We start from the raw sequence: 16,373 nt of genomic DNA on the forward strand, positions 1-16,373 counted from the left end.
CCTATGAAAAAGGTCACTGCTCACAGTATTTTCTGAAATTAAAATTGACATTGCAAGACATATCTCGCTTCCTTCTACAAGAAGAAAACTTGCTAAAGGGAGGAACAGAAAGAAATTGAACATCTCTAGTTTTTATTTGAGCACATAAAACAGTCCTTCTAAACTTTAGATTTAAACTTTAATCAAAAGAATCTGAGGTATTAGAGAGTGTATTTCACAGAAGTGGCCTGGATTGAATCTGCTGCACTACTCTGCTAAGTGGATCACACTGACGGTACTTCATCCTAAAAAAATTACGTACAAATGGTTTTAAAAATGTTGTTTGATGAAGAATGTCAGTCTAACAGCAGTACACGTTGTAGTATTACAGTACTGTATGTGTTAAAGAGAAGCACATTGGTGTTAAAGACTACTTGTGGCAAAAAAAATAAATTCGATTGTCATATTGCTATCACTTGTAGCAAACAACACAATGTTCACTCCTGACTAAAAGCATATTTAAAACACTAATACTGTGTCATATCCCAATGTTGGAAGGAGCCTTTGCTTTATACTGTACTTGCAGTGAAGTGTGCTTGTAGGCTCTTTTCACATACTGTATTAATGCAGCACATCTCAATCAGTGCATAGACAAGTATAGACGCGAGACCAAGTTACACTTTCAGATATTAACGAGACACATTTAAAAATAAAAAGCAATAGGCAGCCTGCTGGTTTCGGTGAAGAAGCACATCCTGAACAGGATGAGGAACAGGGGAAAAGGGAGAAACAGGGTTTTTTTTCCATGTCACTCAGTGTGACAGATCGAAACCCAGAATAAAAGCTTTGTTCATAGTTGTTTGGCAGGGCATGGCAGTGGAATAAAGGGAGACTTGAGTTAGCGGGGAAGAAGACTGTGAGATCGCTCAATAAATTATGAAAGACATTGACAATTGCCGGAGGAGACAGGGTGAGATTTACACAAGCCTAGCTGATGGTGTGTGGAAGGTGTTTAATGGGACAGAGCTTTCAAGAAATCCGGTGCTGATGACCTCATGTAGTCGTGGCATCACAAGAGCAAATCCAGCGTAGGTAAGCAAATTGTAACAACATTACAATCTTAAGATTTCTCCACCCTAACACAAAGTGAGCAATTATTTAATTTGACAAAACTTTCTTCACACGCTCAGTCATTTCATTCCCACAGTGAACCGAAAATGGTTAATATTGGATTTACAGAAGCCTACATTGAATTATTGCCATTTGAAAGAGTAAAATATAATTGGAAATAATGACTCATGATTTAATTTGTTTAAGACAATGAACATTTCTGGATTGCTTTTTCAGTATAATTCAGTATAAGTTTGGGGACTCAATCATTTCAGAAGCACTTTTTCCTAGAGATCCTAGTTAGCTTGGCAAGAAAATTAGAACAGTATGCAGAATACTTTTCTTAGGAAATATAAAAAGTGAGTAAATTAAATGCTTTATTTTTAGACTCAGTCCTTTTAATTGTATACCTTACAGAAGAAGTCTGTGCAGCATAAACGGTATATTTTCCATTTACATATTTCCATTTACATTTCTAAAGGAACAAGGGATCAAAGTAAGTACAGTATATGGTCAAGAATGAAATGAGCTTCTAAATTTTTGCCTCCCAAAAAAGTAAAAAAAAAAAGTGTTTCAGAATACAGATGAAATCTTTGAAAAAGAGTTCCTCTGTCTTTATTAAAATATTACTTTCCTGCATGCTGGGAAAGAGATGAATTTATTGATCGCACTAGAACCCGGGTTCTGTCATTTGTCTTTTGTTCACTAAAAAACAACCAGGCTGAAGGAAAATTTGTCAGGAAAAAAATGCATGTGAAATCATTTCTAAGTTTTTTTTAAAACAACAGCAACAACAACAGCAACAGCAACAACAACAACAACAACACACAATGTATTTGTAGTCCTAAGGGACTACTCAGAAGCACATCAGCGGACCAAACCTTTTTCTTCCTTAAGGCTAGCTTCAGTTGACATCTTACAGCTGAAACTACTGTTGCGTAGAGCAGAGAAGCAGAATGTTTCTCAGATCAATAAACAGCTCAACCTCTGTCCTCTGTGGATCGCTGGCTCCACTGACCGTGTATCTGCTCTTGCACTCTATGTACCCTGTGCTAATCAGTTAAATACACATTGCGTTTTGCCTAGCTTAATTTAATGGTTTATTCTTAGTGATTATATCCTTTGTCTTAGTCACGAATGAATTGTCACCAAAAACCCCACCTCACTGAGAATCCCCAAGGAGAGTGATGCATAAACTACAGGGTTTGTGTTGATTTGACAGACAGCAGCAAGTGATTTATATATTTGGGGCCTCAAAAAAGCTTTAAAATGTAAAAGTCGGGGCACTTATGGCAGTGGCTATGATGTTTGAATCTCTGTGTGCAGCACTAGAGCACAGAATGTGGAGCAGGTGAAGGCACTAGCTAGCTTTTTAGTGTTTAGTCATCATCAAGACATGACCACAGTATGTAATGAATTCATCCCTATTCTTCATGAGGGTCTATACAACCAAATCTGTGCAAGGGAAAAGGGGATGTTTTATTTTGCCTGCAACATCAATAATAATAATATAATTAATACAATAATAAAGCTTTTCATATATAAAATTGCACCAAAAGACAAAATAAATCACAAAGTTTTCTAGCGCACCACAACTGTAGATAAGGGTCCACAAATTTAGTACTTTTTTTGTTTACTTAATTTTGACACAGAGGTATTATGTACTGTAACTGTCTTATTGTAAAAAAATATATATATATTTATCAAGTATCCTTATACTTCTGTCATTGTTCACTTACCTAATGATGCAAAGCTTGAAATCACTTGAGTGTTAAAAAACTAAATCAAGGAAATCAACACAATATTTGTCATTCCTAATGGTTAGTATAATAGTGTAATATCTGTTGGAGGGTCTAAAAATGTCTCTAAATAGATATAATAAGAAATCAAATCTGACACTTTCATTATGATACCACAAAGGTCATGAGGTGTCCCTAACCGCAGGGCCTGCTTCAGAATAGGAGAACATTAGGAGCACGTTAAGCTCTGTACCTTCCTTTGAGGAGTGACACAGCAGTCGGGGAGAATCTCCACAGCAGCTGAGATCTAAAAAGATGTCCATCCCTCCCTTTGAAGATGAGGCTAGATCTTTAAATTTCAAACAAATGATAATGAGGTCCCAAAACCCCTCTCCTCCAAAAAACCCTTAATAGCGTATGCTATTACAGAAAAATAGTTCATCTTATTGTAACGAATACGCCCCTACATATAACAGGGATCTCAGCTGCCCAGGCTGGGGGAGGTCTCCTTTAGCTCAGCCTGCAAGTTCCCTGTCGCGTGACACTGGAGTCTCGGGTTCGCGCCCAGGCACTGAGGGGCGAACTGGCAGGTCAGGAGTGGCTAGGCAGGAGACCCCCAAGAACCGTTACATCATGTGGAGAATTTATTTGAATTTTTGGTGACCTGCCATTTGGAATCATCTGCACAGCCCCCACAGAAGAAGCTGACAGATTTGTTTACCAATTGCAATTTGCTGAAAAATTGAATACCAATATACCAAGAAGCTGACAACTTGTATACCAATATACCAACCGAATTCGGTCTCGGGGAAATTTGCGTTTCGTTAGTGACCAAGAGGAAAAAACAGAGCTTGAGCAGGATGTCTAATCGGGCTGTTGATGGGTAACAGGCGTGCCAAAAGGCTTTTTAATTGCCATCAGCTTTGTGCTTGGACCACACTCAATTAACTGCAGTCTCACCCCGTGTTTATCTTTTGTTTATAAAGCGAAGAGAGACAACAGCAGGCCATAGGAGTTTACTGTACAGGGTTAGTGTGCAGATTACAGTACAGAACGAAAGATGTCAGGGAGTGAGTTATTATGCTATTAGCATATCAAGAGATACCGCATGCGCTACAGGCTGCAGCAGACTTATCCACTGTCTGCTTTTGCAACAGCTCGGCCACCAAGAAATAAACTGGAAATCACAAGTCCTGTGGGGCGGTTCTACAACCTCGTTGCCATCTCCCACGGTAACCAGTTCGGCTGCTCCCCGACTGCTGTGTCACCCCTCAAAGGAAGGTACAGAGCTTAACGCTCTCCTCCTGTGCTCTTATTCTGAAGCAGGCCCTGTGTTTAGAGACGCCTCGTGTCCTCTGTGGTATCGCAGCGTCCTGCGCGTGTAGGAATTTGTTTCTCATCCTGTCAATTCAGAGATTTAAGACGTCTTCTTCGGGGGAAGGTGAGGCCGAACGCGCCCCTGCTTAATATTGTGTGACCGCGTCGATTATTTCCCCAGACGAGCGTCGCGTTTTTCCCTGTCGAACGCGCGTTAGCATTCAAGGAGCCCATGCTGGCCTGCTCCTCCAGGGCTATTGCCCGTTCAGCAGCACATCAGTCTATTCCCCCCTTAATTAATGCAGAGTGGGAAGACCCCTATGCCTACAAAGGCAAGTGCAAGGATCACCCTTGACTGCTCTCACCCAGCCCAGGAGAAGCACAAAGCACACTCAAAGCAGTTTTAAGAGCGCGGGGCTCGGTGCTTCACAGGCAGCCTGAGAGGAAGGCAGCACACACTCCTATGGAAGATAGCTATTCAGGAAAGGTCTGTTGGCATGGCAACAGTGTTCAAATGTACATCACAGGAAAAGATGGGAATTGTCGGAAAGTGCAATGCCGCTGTCTACAGGACCTCATCAGGAAGCCAAGGGGGCTGACTGGCGGAGCCATTTCGCAGGAGAAGGCCAGAATGTGACATGTGCCAAAAAGAGCAGAATTAATGTTCTGTGTGTTGGGCCTCCACCAGAGTAGGGCTGTGTGGTATTTCAGCCCGGCGTTTTTTCCTGCCGTCTTGTGTGACTACTCCAAAGAGATTCGTCTCCTACTTCGGGATTATTCAGCCCGAATGAGAGAGCTGATGCTAGTATTTAGATAAGGAAAAAAAGACAGATTTCAACTTTCTCATGGCAGCTGTACCCCCACAGTTGCTATCTCGGTCGCCACTTTCTGGAGTTCCATAATTTTCTCATTTTTATCTTCACACACTGACAAACGGGGGTTACCTGTGAGGAGTCTGAATAAAGGGTTTTGTATCAGTTCCTCGGCAGTTCATACTCTCCTGCCACGTTTCTTACAGATCTGCACTGAGACAGAAACCCATTGATAAGTGCAGTAAAGATATTGATACAATGCAACCTAACAGTATTGTCGAGCAGGAAGCTTGGACAAAGAAATGTCGATTTCTGCTTTATCAGCCAAACACACTAAAAGACTTTGTGAAACCAAGTGAATCCATTTTTCTTAGAAGTCTGGTTTTTGGAATATTATACAGTTTAAAATCTTGTGCGGCTGGCATATTAGAATGTATTTTTAATGCAGCAAATGAGTCTCATGTGAATTGACAAATAGAAGGGAATTAACAAAATGTCATTGAATGGCGGCTCATGACTGCTATTTCATTTCCACATGTATTAACTTTGTAACTTTGCACATATGTCTCCACAGATTAGGCATGTATCAATGTAGTTGCCCTTTTATTGGAAAGAATTCAACAAAGAACAGCAAAATCTTTCACCACTTTGGGTCAATTGACATTATGCTTAAGACATTGCTACATTTATTAATAAAGTAATATTACACTTAAAATAATACATCAGAGGAACATATAATGGGGTGCATCCCTGCAGGATGTGATAGGATTAATGGACATGTCAGGGTTAAATGGAGTTGTTTATTGGTACAATGTGGGATAAGTAATTTTGTGGACATACCTGAATAGCTCCATTTGCCAATATGCTCATGAGCTTGGAAAGCCCCAAATGAAAGATATGCCTCTTAACTTCTACAGTACATGTATGCATATATGCAAGCTAAATGTATTTGGATAGTAGATTCTGAGGATAAAGCATAAAGCTCTGTGCAACAAAACTACTGACTAACATAGTATTAAACACTACAGTAAAGTGTGGTTGTGGTTAAACTGCATATCAAGCCTCTCCTGTGTGCTCTTTGAGTTTCAGTTTTAAGATTTTAAGTTTGAAGTTGTCGTCCTCTTGATGAGACGGAAAACCGAGCTCCTGACTCTCTTTGGTCATTAAAAATCCCAGGGCGTGTTTCAGTAAAAAGTAGGGGAGTTACCCCGGTGTCCTGGCCAAATTGCCCCCTGTCATGGCCTGCTAATAATCCTGATCTCGGAGCTGGCTTCATCACTCTGTTCTCCTCCCCACTGAGAGCTGGTGTGTGGGGAGTGTACTGGTTCACTCTGGCTGCCATCACATCATGCAGGTGGGGCTGCACATTGATGGCAGTGGAGGTGCTTTAACTAAAAGCTGGAACAACAGCAGCAGCAAAAAAGTCTCTATATCCTTTTGTACAGATACTGTATAATGTGCCTTTCTCTGAGCTGAGACTTGAGTGTTTTTAGAGGACTAGAATAGATGAAGAAGCTCTTTGTTCACTCCTCTCTGTGTTTGAATTAAAATCGCTCCTGTGTCCTTCATCTGTCCTCGTGGTTTGGATTTTATTTTTCAGTAGCTTTAGATTTGATGGACAACTTTCTTAGATGCTTAAGCAACATATTAAGAAGTCTCTTTCTCCCTTCGTAAGTAACATTCAATTCATAGGGGCAATGCTCGTATGAGGACAGAGGAGTACGAAGGGATCATCGTTCTAAGCTTGTATCAGATTGGTATAGCTTAAGGGTACAAAAATGATGGACAGTTCTGTGCAACTAGTTTCTCCATGTTTCTTTTAAGCCTTGACAGAAATTCATGAATTTAGAGCTGACAACATGCTTAGAAAAAGTGTGTTTTTCCTGCTTTGTAGGGTGTTACATAAACTTTGAATTTTATGTGTGGGTGGGTTATGTAAGTGACTTAAAATACCAGTGATATACTCTCAGCAGAAACAGCTCACACAGTTCCATCATCCACAATGCTCGAGTTTGTTCTGTTGATTATTATTCATAGGATGATTTTTCTGCATGCATATTAAAAATAATTGCAAGATCTTAAGATTCTCGATTAGAGAAGTATTTTTCACAGCATGCATGCAAACACTCATTATCTGCCAGCCAAAGTCTGCTGCATTTTGGGGGAGAAGTCTTCATGTTTCACACCTACACAGTAACAAAAAAATACTTTTTTATTTTTACTTCATGGTTTCATCTCTGTTTTCACACGTTTCGAACCACCAATTAGTTTTTAACCCATTTATGTACCAGTTTGGGAATCTGGGGTTTAAACTCTCACCAAAACCTGTTTGAACTGATTTTCAGAACTGATTGTTCTGAGATTTATTCATCAAGAAAACTACTTCTTTTGTGCCATGAATTTGCACAAGAACAGATGAATGTAGCTGTTATTTTTGGGTGGGGCAGATATGGTTTCCACATACATCGTGTTTATTCAGGTTGGTCAGTTCTTGCATGTGGCACTATGTATTGCTATTTCATTTATGCTGAGAGCAGCTTTCAGCAAATTCACCATATACAGTATATAGCCATATATATAGCCCTGCAACTCACAACTGACAGCCGTCTGAATCTCAGCAGGTGTGATCCTGCTCAGTACCTGGATGGGAGACCTCCTGGAAAAGCTAAGGTTGCTGCTGGAAGTGGTGTTAGTGGGACCAGTAGGGGGCGCTCACCCTGCGGTCCATGTGGGTCCTAATGCCCCAGTATAGTGACGGGGAAACTATACTATACGAAGATGCCATCCTTTGGATGAGACGTAACACTGTCTTGATTTTCTGTAGTCCTTAAAAATCCTAGGGTGTTTCTTGGAAAAAAGTAGGGGTGTTACCCTGGTGTCCGAGGCAAATTTCCCTCTGGCCTTTATCAGTCATGGCCTCCTAATAATAATAATAATCTATGAACTGGCTACATAACTGTCCAGAAAAGTGCTATATAAGTAGAAAGAATTATTAATTATTATTATATATTCAATTGCAAGTTTCCCAAATGAATTTCCCAGGTTTTGGTCTTCTTAGTTTGTTGAATTCAGGGTTCATTCACAGACAAAATCTCAAGGCACTATTTTAACTGACAGTGACTTTAATCCTTCTTATGCTCCCATATAACCAGAAAGAAGATCATTGAAAAGATCAACAGAATTTTGAATAGAATAGAATTCAAAAAGAAGATATGGGTACATTTCAGATTTAAGGAAAAAGTTACAGTACATGACATTAATGTGCTGTTTGATGAGTATGAAAGTGATACTTGTTCAAATTAACTGCAAAAAGTCATTTCAAACACATCTTCCTGAGGGAATTGTGGTTTTGTGAAGTAATGCTGCCTTTGGTTAATCAAGAGAACAACACATTTGGAACATAATTCCTTAATTACAGTACATTAAATTGCCATCATGAATAGTCAATTCATAGCCACTGTGGTTTAGTTAAAACTGACAGATTTAAGATTACATTATTTAGCCACATTCTGCATATTCATGGATTGAAATTAACACTAATAGCAATTTTTGGTTTGCTGGTGAAGTTTGCAGTGCTCGGGTTCATCTAATTTGTGAGGCGTTCAGTACGAATTCAGCAGGGAAGAAAAGCGCACTGTGTGTGCTGACCCAAAATAATTGCGTGATCAGCTTAGCAAGATTTTCAATTAGTGGAAAGAAAAACTGAACACCAGCGTCTTCTTAATTAGATGCATCGCTCAGTTCTTACATGGACGCACAGCTAAATATGAAGTGTAAATAAGATTGAAAATTAAAACCTGTTAAATGTCATAAGTGCACTGCCTCAAAGCACACTATTGTCACAGATGCTGGCAGGTAACACATATTGTACCGCAGATCCTATAGTCAATATGTAGTCCCAGAAAAAAGAGACTTGTATCAATCTACATAAGAACAATTACAAATGAGAGGCTTTCGGCTTATCTAGCCTGATTAGTATTTCATAACCGAGTGATCCAACAAAGCCCTGGCTCGGTCTCCAACACCTTGGCCAAGTGACGTGCTCCACACTCGCAGTGCAGTCCGGCGAAGGTCTGACGTGATTTTAATTTGTAATGAAAATGGCCACTTCCAAAGAACGCTGGGACATGCCACAAGATGCATCCTGCACAGCGTCCTGAATTTCAGTGGTGTTGCAGAGTCCGAGCCCTGCTATGGTCACTCTATGTTACTGCCATCAATGGGGGTTTGTGAGTGACCGTTCCATGGCTCTGTGGCTATTCCTATTGCTGTTATCCAGCCTGGGAGCCATCCCTGAGGTGTCGCCTACAACAGCAGGTGTCTGTTTAAAACACACTCAAGCCAGGTCAGAGGTAATGACCCCAGGCTGGGGTCAGATTCTTACACTCACACAGCCCTTTGGGTAAAGAATGTTCTCAGTTCTATTTTATCTGTCCGCACCTCAGAATATTGGCCAGTCTGTGAGCAGATGGTGAATCAGCACATGGAAAAACGGTTTGTGAAACCATGAACCAAAGTCAACTGTGAAAATGAGTTTTAAAGACTTTCTTAAAAATGGATTACTCTTGCCTTTGAAGACGGCAGTGGAAAGAGCAATAAAAAAATGCATCAGATCTCTAGAGGACAAACGTGTCCTCATTAATCTGAGGGATAAAACCCATTCAAATGTCTTTTTTTTCTGTGCGAGTCTCACCCATGTTTTCTAGAAGAGAACAAGGAAACAATAACATGCACAAAGAGTAACAATTAAAAAAGGGATCACAACATGCAAAATGAAGATCAGCAGAAGATTGTTAGAGGACCCATAACAGAATGAGCCCTAAAACAGGTCCTTGATGAATACCTGGAATATGTGAACTTTGAGAAAGAAGATTTTAATTAATCCAAATTGAGATTATACCATCCAGCCTACATCTCTTGACTACATGGCCCGAGATAATCCTACAGTTCACTATATCGTGTGATGATACAGAACATTATCAAAACAGCATGAATACACAGGGAACCCAGGTTCACTCAATTATATTTTTTTTAGGGAAGAGAAACTTCCTGTCTGTTTATGTGTCTCTGGATTCACTCACCGTCTTCAGATCCAATAATCAATAATCTAGCAGAGAGAGACAAAAAACCCCCAGCAAAGATAAAAAAAGCAGAATCTCTTCCTGTTTGTTAAAGAATATATTCATATAAGATAAGATCACTTTATTAGCCATATACAATTTCCTGCATTAGGAATTTGTCTTTTTCGCATACCCCACCTTGATCTCCATGAGGCACACATATACTGTATAAGGCGATGGATTGGGAAGGACAGGCAGTCCAAACTTTGTGTCCTTACCCCTCTGCTGCCCTCAGTTTCTATACAAGTCTAAAATGTACACTTTTAACTATATAACATTGAATTTTGTTTGCCTTTTTTATTGCTTCCTGAAGTGGTGTAAAGGAGAGGAATATAATGAGGCAACATAAATACAGTAAGATATCAAAGGAGGCTGCGCTCAGGCCAGTATAATTGCATTGTACATGTTCATGGCCTTGCCTATCGCCAGGGTTTTGTAGGGGGCAGCCATCAGAGTTCTGTTGGCTAGTCTACTCAGAAGGCTTGACAAAAGCAAGGATAAGTGTTACCGGTAATGGTAAGCCATGACAAAGTAGAAGAAATAAGCAGCCAAAGTGTGATCTTATTAATCACATGCAGGAGAGTCACTCTTAATTAATACCTTCAAGTCAGAAGTGTCCTTCTGTAGTGATCCAGCCAAGAGGTCTGCTGGGAATGCGTGGTGGTGCGGACAGATTAGCACTGATTTCTGAGCCTGCTGGGATTTCCGCTCATTTTCAGTGACCACGTTATAGATTTCGGTCGGGTCCCGCAGGGAAACATCATCAGCCGGCTATATCATTTTGCCCCTTTTACTTTTGACCAGCCATTAGACCCAGCCCCTGCGCTGTTCATCACACGGATCACGTTAGAGAGCTCCTGGCCAGAGACAAAATCGTGATGTGGGTTTACTCACTATCTCTGGCGCTCACAAACATCCGCAGGCTTCCAGCTGCAGTAGCAGGCTTGAAGAAACTGATCTCCCCTCCCTCAAGGTCGGAATCTCAAGTTATATGTTTTCCCAGCTTTACACATCAAAGCGATTATGCCTTTTCCCTTTTCCTGACTGGAATTTCAAAACGGCAGTGATAACACATAAAGGACTGCAGTATAAAACTGTACAGATAATAAAGTTATTTGGTCTCATAGATCCTGAGCAAGGTGTTTAAAGAGATAATGTGCTCCAGGTTTGTTTGTTTACTGCCTGAGCTCATTTTCCATGGAAAGAAAAAAAACTGCAGTCCTGCAGCTTTCTCTACTGCTCCCTGTCAGTGGGGGGGGAGAAAGGTAACTGAAATCAGTTCTTTTTTATCATTGCGTGCTGATTCCAGATAGGAAGGCAAGCAAATCAGGTAAGGGATATTTGATATGAGAAGTTTCATGCTGTAAAAAGTTTAACTTGGCTGTACCTTTTTCTGGTTTAAAATTTCATATGGATGTAAATGTGGTGGTCAGGATGCAGGCATTTTGTGCAGTGCTACACGTTTGTACATATGTAATGCACATGTATGTGCAATAGCATATATATGTGTGTGTAATGCTAACTGAGCACTATACAGTGGGTGAAGAGGGGAAATTGCTTCACCAGTTTTAAGGAGGCAGCACTGTACAAGCCCAGAATGGAATTCAACCCAGACTTCAACATTAACATCCCTGTTCCTGTGAGCCCTGTGAACAGTGTTATGGGATCTTTATTGACAAAGTAGTCAAAACCTCAGTTTAATGTCTCATACAAAGGATGTGCATTGCAGTGTTTCTCGTCACCACCAGCTGGCCTATAAAACACCACTTACAGCTGCAACATTGGTCTTCCATCCCAAAATTGACTGCATCCAAGCTTCTGAGACTTGACAAGATTGGGCTAAAAGGTGATAAAAAGTAACTGCATGGTGCTGTCATGCCTTATATGCAATTTGATGACAGCTATCATTTGGATCAATAAATATTTTTTCAAGGTCTTATTTGTTCTTCGGTCTGGTGTCCATCTGGTGTCCTTAGCTGAGAGTCTATTGTAATATCATGGCTCACCTAGGTTGGATACATTATTATCGTCTGTGCTTGCATACAGCTGGGTGGAATGTGATACAGGATACTAAACTAACATTTTGATTAGTTTAGTTTTGATTAGTTTTTTTCTGGATTCACTCTGCCATCTCAGGCAGCTCTGTGCCACCATCCTGAACAACCCAGAACAGTGTCAGACAAACACACAACACCAAAACACCAGTCCTTTCACTCTGTGTCTACTGCTTGTCTGTCAGTGTCTAACTATATACAGTACATGAATATAGACTGTAATGTAAGTGGGTCATGGTCAACAACTTTACATAAAAATGCAGATGTGGTTAATAGTTTTGCTAAAACTGTAAATACATGAAGCCAAATTAATTTTGGGGGGGGTAAGTAATTATGTATTAAGTATTATGAATCTCATAACATAACATATAACATAACATATAACATAACATAACATATCCTGCTACAATATTTTAATCAAATCAAGGAAAACCATCACAATTAAAAATAAATAAATCATGGTTTTCAATATATCTCAATGTAGTCGTTTTTCTAAGATTGGAAGCTGACTATGCCTCAGTAAAACTAATACACAGACTGATTTTGCAAACACATCTTCAAAGATTTCATCTGGCACAGAAACCGAGGAGCTGTGATTGTAAAAGATGACTTGTCTCTGTAGTAGTAAACAATTTTGTGGATCAGACACTTATCAAGTGTGAGTGTATGAAATGGCTAAACAAGGTCGATATGCCTAAGCTTTGTGGTTTTTATTTCCTGAAATGAGGGTTAAAACACAATGGCTTGGAAACTGATCCCATGCTGCCAAAGAGGAACACTGGGTGACAGTCTCATCCTAATTACAAAGCCGATGGGGAAGGCAATTAATGGGGGAAATCTGTACACATCTCTCTTAGTTTATGCTAATTAGAACACGCTAGGGGGTGAAAGGGTGGCGGTTGTGGTTAATTACTGCCTTGTAGTTGAGATACATCATCTTCATAAATGCCAAGAGAAATCCTTGGTATTTTCTAAGACATTAATTTTCCTGTTGGCTTCCATTCAAGTGTGGTAGATTTGTGTAATTGTGATAAATTGAGCATTAATAACGCTCGCAAAGCATTATCTGACAAGAAGTGCCATCTATGGTGTGCATTTTAGTAGGGAATTAAAAAAAAGTAACTTAGAGAAAGCAGGAAAACATAAAATGGTGGAGCTGCGTCAGTATGACATGGAGATGTAGGTACATCTCCCCACCTGTTTCTGGTGAACGTTACACAGGAGGTAAAAGACAGCATTAGTGCAGTACAAGCCGCTAAAAATCAATTTCCCACTTCAAACTGTCGTGGGAAAGTGAAGTGAACAGTGTGAGCTTCAGACTTTTAAGGGATATAAACAGGATCAGATTCATCAGGCATCCTGGCATTATCTAATAAAACATGTGAAAGGAGAAACTTTAATTTAATAAGAACTGTTTTGTTATTACTTGAAGACATGTCGCTTTCCACTGGGAGTTGTCACTGCTTTGTCTTATTAAGACTGACACCATTTCCTTGCATCTGTCATTCCTGCATGGTTTATTTGAGATCGTTTATTAGTTGTAATGATGAGAGAGAAGCAACCTTAGCCTTTTCCCCACTTACACATCTTTACAAGAACAGTTTGGTCGATTCTGAAGTATTTGTTGTACGGAGACAGACAGAACTAAAAGCTAATAATTGAAGAGCACATGTCAGTGACTCGTTATCCTGGTGTTAAATGTTTGTAAGTAGCAGTTACGCTGGTGTACCAGGTGTTTATTTCTGAATATTTGAAATATAGATGCGGGACATTAGGGGTGAGGTTTAGTGGTTAATATTGCTGGCTTGCAGTGCTGGAGTCTTGGGTTCATTTCCTGAGCTGGGGTGCTATCAGTGTGGAGTTTGCATGTTCTCCCTATGTTTGCATGTGTTTCCTTCCACAGCCTAAAAACATACTGGTAGGTTAATTAGCTTCTGGGAAAATTGGCCCTTGTATGTGTTTGTGTCTGTCTGGTGTCTTGTCCAGGGTGTATCCTGCCTTGTACCCAGTTGCTTGCTGGGATAGGCACATGCATGCATGGATGTGCAAATGTTCACTCTTTGGCTGATAGGCCACTGAGAGCTACACCTGCTTTTCCATTACAAACCCCCACTGAGCAGCTTTCATGAGTTTTCTCGTGGAATCATGACAACCATCGTTAAATGATTAAATGCTTTTAAGTAAATTATAGATAATTCTTCATTGCATGGCTTTCCACTCCATAAAACCATAATGTTGTTTGCATCGCATTGTCCTTCCATAGCTCATCAGTGCTACTGGTCATTAATTGTAATAGAACACCTTGATTCCTTTAGTTGCACAGCTATGTGTTGAGAGTATCTGGCATGCTGTAAAAATAATGTCACCTACTTCCAAAGTGATTAACTTCATTTCGCTGTCTTATTAAAGGAGAAACCACAAGACCCTCTGCTACATTTTATTGGAAATCAAGCAGCAACAGCTTAAAAGCAACATTTCAAGGATGCGATGGCCAGGAGAGCGGCTTAACAATTTATGCAATCATAAAGATGATGGGTTCCAGAGAAAAGATGTGGGCAGGAAAGATTGCTGATGACCCCTCCCACCCAGGTCACCACCTGTTTCAAAATCATGCCTCAGGAAGACCCTACTGGTCTATTAAAACCAGAAATATCCGGTATTTGAACAGCTTCCTTCCTGGGGCTGGATTTTTGCTTAACCACAATTTCTAGCTATATGTTTGCTGCCTTCATGTTTGTGTTTGGTATACAGTACGTAGCATGTTTCTGCAGCACCAAGTACAAGAGAGTAGATTCCTTTGTACATGAAGTGTACTTGGCTAATCAAGATGAATCTGATACGAATGTTGATCCTGATGAAGTGTATCTGAAAAGAGAACAGACAATGCTATCTGTGAGAGTTCACAATGTGCCAGCCAGTTTCCAATAATTTCTGTCAACGAATCCCAGCAAAACCACTTCTTGGGACTTTGTTATAATGATTCTGAATAAAAGAGCTGTTTAGAGTTTTAGGACCTGCAAAAGACCAGAGACAGCACAGAGTACAGAGACCGTAGAACAAGCAGGACTCTGAGAAGGTGCAGGACACCAGGACCTCCTTAAAGACTAGGACCTTCAGTAACTGTCGGGACTCGGAACTTTGGCCTGTGCTTTGCAAGCTGTTTGTGAAGGTTATTTAGTCACTTTTGCTCTAGTTTTTTTCTGTCTGCTAAGCAGAAACCGCATCTAGTCTTCTGCAAGTTGAATGAAGTGTCAACATGGCACATCTATTTCCAGTTTTTTATCCTCGTGAAACATTCTTCTGATGAAAATCAGGAGCATTTTAAATGAGCTAATTCCTTTTCAGGACGGATTACATGTTTTTTTACGTGAAAGGATTGCTTAGCAACGACCGATTGTAATTTAAAACACCTCTGGAATGCATGCCTGATAAAAAAAACATATTCACGTCACTCTTGGTAGGAGCGTTCTCAAATAGATGAGGAACCACTCCAGCATAACATAATTAAGTTATTGTAGTTTGTTCTTTATGTAATTGATCCCCTGGTAACAATTTATGTACCAACATCTCATGGAACGTCTCCCCATGATGCAATGTATGTCTTCTAACACAGGTGCATTACCATTTAGAGTCTGATGTGCGACAGGAGAAATTACCAGCTCTTCCTTTAATAAATTCCAAACAGATGCTTGGGAGGGTATCAACCAAAGCCCTTTGGATTTTTTATTTTATTGTTCACTCTCTACAGTAAATTCTAAATATTTGACAACTGGTTATCAAAGGCAAAGAGCCATGGACTGTTTCAGAATCCTTCTGATAAAAGCACACGCAAATACTAGAGCAGAGCACATTCAGGAAGATGTTTAAAAATGCTTTTAATCTTTCCATTTAACAAGACCACTTTTATTCTGCCTTGCGAAGTAGAATTTTGTGTTATTTTGATAATATTTCTCAGAATTGGAAACGGTTTAGCAGGACGAAAGCACGCACTGTTATCAATGCTGGAAGAATTTGGGGTGATGGTGATTGTGATGGCGTATCTGACTCCTATTTTCAGAACGTGCAAGCTGTCGGAAATAAAGAAATAAAGAGAAATAAAGAATGTTTTTTTGCCTTTAATGGCTGCTGTCTTCTGTGCGATGTTCAGTGTTAGTGAAAGACAACAATTCCATTTACCGTGTTATCTGCTGAGAAAGGTTCTGAAAATCTAGTTGTCAGTAAATGTACCGGAGAGAGACCCAG

Source organism: Lepisosteus platostomus, chromosome 13 (assembly GCF_059453375.1).
Source record: "Lepisosteus platostomus isolate fLepPlt1 chromosome 13, fLepPlt1.hap1, whole genome shotgun sequence".
NCBI classification, from domain to species: Eukaryota; Metazoa; Chordata; class Actinopteri; order Semionotiformes; family Lepisosteidae; genus Lepisosteus; species Lepisosteus platostomus.